Here is a 4116-nt window from a genome sequence, read left to right on the forward strand (position 1 = left end):
TTTTAGTAAAAGGTCCCACTATCTAATTTATTATATTTTAACCAAAATCATTTATTTAAATACAATTTGTTTAACAAAACCCACAAAATTGTAGAGAGAATGTGCTTTCATAACTCCATCTTCTACAAACATCCAATATGTTCCATTCACATTGGAGATGTTTATTTAATTTAAAGTGAAATAACATAAACACTCACTATTGTAAATGCTCTTAGTCTCTTGATTAATTTTAACTTGTTACTAATATAACTCTTTTGTCTTTTATATGAAAATGTTAAGGACTAATTTGATATTATTTTTTATTAAAGGCTGGTTTAAGTCGCGAAGAAGTTGTGAGGGCCAACTAGATTTTATTCAAATTATTATTATCAATTACAATTTTAAGTTTTTCTTGTCGTTAAAATTATTTATGTTTATTATTTTTTTGGTCAAGAAACTTATTTATGTTTATGTTTGATCATTTTTTGGACATTAATAGAATTACTTCGTTCAAATCAAATAAGTTATGAACTCCTAAAAAGAGATATACAATTTTTTTGTTGAAGGGAAATACACACACAATTTATTAGTGAAAGTTTTACTCAATTGCACGATTAAATGTGTATATAGTTTTAAAATATCTCGACTGTATGAGCTAACCCGTCAGTTATTCTAGAATCACGTGATTGAAAATTTGTTCTTCAACTTTGATAATTTAGATTCGATATTCCGACACACCGAAAAAATATAGAGCACAACCTGAATTAACCCAACTTATGAATGCAATGAGGTGCAAAAGTCACGCTTCACCATCGTGAGCTAATCCAATAAACCTGTATTGGGTTACGATCGGGTTGAACTATTCAATCCACTAAATTTTTAACAAAAATTCCTATTCCAAAAATGAAAAAAGGAAAAACTTTCGTTGTTGCAACAATATTTTGTATAAGTTATTTTTTGTTGCATAATTTGTTTTATTTTACACTGCAAAATTCACTAACTACTTTGTTATTACACCATATATTTTTTAGGTTATTTAATTGTAATAAATTGATCTGTAAAGTTTTTTTTGTTTCATTTAGATGTTTAAGTTAATTAATTGTAATAAGTTATTTAAGTATTTTTTGTACCACTTAGATTTTTAAGTTATTTAATTGTAACTTTTAAACCCCGAATAACTTATATTTTGAAGATTTTTTTGAGGAATTATATTTTTAAGATTTGAAATCCTCCAAATTGTTATGGTTAAATAATTTAAAGGACCTAATTGATATGGAAAAAAACTTAAAGACAAACATGTTACAATGAATTAACTTAAAGCCTCAAGTGGTAAAAAAAAAAAAAAAAAAACTTAAATGACTAATTTACTATAATTAAATAACTTAAATGACCTACGGTGTAATTTAGCTTAAAATATACTACCTCGTTCTTAAGACTTCTAAGTTCTAATCGTAGATGATGAAACATCTAAATTGACTCAGAAACTTCAATTTCAAGGAATGGTTTGTCATTTCGTGAATTTAGGGGAGAATTATTTCCACAGTTTCAATGAGAAAAGCGTTTAAAAATATTATTGGAATTTTTTTCCCATTAAAAGTACCGCTTTTTAGTTCTGGTTGTTAGTGCATGGACTAAAATTGATCATTTGTAGAAACTAAAAATTACTATTTTTTCAATTACCTTAGAATAATTTGATTAAAAATTAGCTCTTCAATTTTGATGATCTAGATTCGATACTCTTGCATATCGAAAATAAAATAAAAACTCAATAATTTTATAGTAAAACATAATATTTAAGGTGTGTAAAAAATGGTAAGAGACTCTACTCCAAAAATGTAAACAAATGTGGAGTATATGTATTTCAAACGAGTTAAGATCCTCTCCATTTATCAAAATAAATGGAGAATACAATTTAAAAAGAAATAAACACAAAAAATAGATAATGAATATTTTAATTAAATGGATCTCACCATCATTAATAACTTTATACTTTTTTTAAGATTTTTTGTATTTTTATCTCTACAAATGAAAGAAATGGAGACAATCGTAAATGGAGTGGATCTTAACTCAAAAAATAAAAGAGTGTACAAATATCATAGTTGATTTATCATTTAAAGTCAACAACAGCAGATAGCCATCGAAAACACTTAAAAAAATGTACGGTGGCTATAAACAATATATGGTCCACTAAGTTTCCAAAAATAAAACCTTATTATATTTTATCTATAAAAGCAAACATCAACTAAGCACACTAACAATACCATTTCCCACATCTTCATTCACAATGGCTTCTTCTTTTGTCACCATCCATTTCTTCTTCCTACTAGTATCCTTTTCTTCACTTTCTTGCTCATCAACATCTCAACCTCCTAATACCAAACAACACCCTTTTATTCTTCCCATCAAGAAAGACCCATCAACCAATCTTTTCTACACATCAGTTGGCATAGGAACACCTCGAAAAAATTATTGATCTTGCAGGTGAAAATCTTTGGTATGATTGTGACACTCACTACAATTCATCATCCTATTTTCCAATTGAATGTGGCTCAAAAAAATGTCCAGATATTACATGCATTGGTTGCAATGGCCCCTTCAAACCAGGTTGCACAAACAATACATGTCCTGCTAATACAATCAACTCATTTGCCAAATTCATTTTCAATGGTGGCCTCGGTGAAGATATCATATTTGTCGATCAACAAAAAGTTTTTGGCTTGCTTTCTACTTGTATTGACATTGATGGTTTTCCGTCATTCACCGACAATGATTCACCACTCAATGGCTTACCTAAAAATACCAAAGGAATTATTGGTCTTGCAAGATCAAAATATTCACTACACAACTTGCCTTGAGAAACAAGCTTCCACCTAAATTCTCTCTTTGTTTACCTTCCTCAAACAAACAAGGATTCACAAACTTGCTTGTTGGATATGGTGGTGACCCTATTAAGGAATTGTCCAAATTTGTTCAAACCACACCACTCATTGTCAATCCTATTTCAACAGGTGCTGTTTTTATTCAAGGTGTTCCTTCAAATGAATATTTCATTGATTTGAAAGCTATTAAGATTGATGGTAATGTTTTGAACTTAAAGCCTTCTTTGTTTTCTATTGACAAAAAGGGAAATGGTGGCACCAAAATTAGTACCTTGAGTCCTTTCACTAAATTGCAAAATTCTGTCTACAAACCCTTTATTCGCGATTTTCTCAAGAAGGCTTCGGATAGAAAACTGAAGAGAGTGGAATCGGTGGCACCGTTTGACGCATGTTTTGACTCGACTAGCATTGAAAATTCTGCACCAAGAATTGATCTTTTGCTTCAAGGAGGTGTGCAGTGGACTATACATGAAACCAATTTAATGGTTAATGTAAAGAAAAATGTAGCATGTTTGGCATTTGTCGATGGAGGGACATCACCAAGATGGTCGTCTGCAAAAGCTTCAGTTGTTATTGGTGGACAATCTTTTGGTGTTTGATCTAGCTTCCTCTAAATTGAGCTTTAGTTCCTCACTTTTGGTCCACAATGCAAGTTGTTCCTAAATCCTACTCTTGAATTAATGGCATATGTTCATTAAGCATTTTAGATTATATTAGCCACATTGAATGTTGCAACTTTTATTTTTCACTTTTCTCAACTTTTGTTTGCTTTGTGTAACCTAAAATTGTTGTTCTGTTCTTCATTTTGTTTGACACCACATATGATGTAACCATAACCCTTTTTTATTTGATGTAATCTAGTTATGAAAATTGATTTTGACTTCTTGAAAAAAAAAGTTATGAAAATTGATAATTATGGGTTTCTTATCCGATTAGTAGATGTATTATGCGCCGGAAAGAATATAACTTTTTTTTTTTGGATAAAGTCAATTTACGCGAACAATATCGTCAATGATATGTGAAAGTATAAAACTTAAAGATCTAACAAACTTAAAATATTTTAACACAAAAATGAAATAGTGTCTAGATATCATAAAAAACATTCAACATAAGTATTAATTTGATTGAAAGAAAGAGAAAAGTTAAAAGTTATCATTATTTTTGTTTAGGGAAAGTTATCATTTATTTTTATTTTTTACTTCTTAACAAGTTCCCATAAACCTTGTTAACATGATCCTAAAAGCAATAATCAAATAGT

General features: G+C 29.2%; 1 pseudogene; it reads left to right on the plus strand.

The window, feature by feature from the left end:
• Positions 1-2263: 2263 nt before the first annotated feature.
• On the plus strand, positions 2264-3672 carry LOC25480736 (probable aspartic proteinase GIP2; annotated as a pseudogene).
• Positions 3673-4116: the final 444 nt, after the last annotated feature.

Source organism: Medicago truncatula, chromosome 2, assembly GCF_003473485.1.
Source record: "Medicago truncatula cultivar Jemalong A17 chromosome 2, MtrunA17r5.0-ANR, whole genome shotgun sequence".
NCBI classification, from domain to species: Eukaryota; Viridiplantae; Streptophyta; class Magnoliopsida; order Fabales; family Fabaceae; genus Medicago; species Medicago truncatula.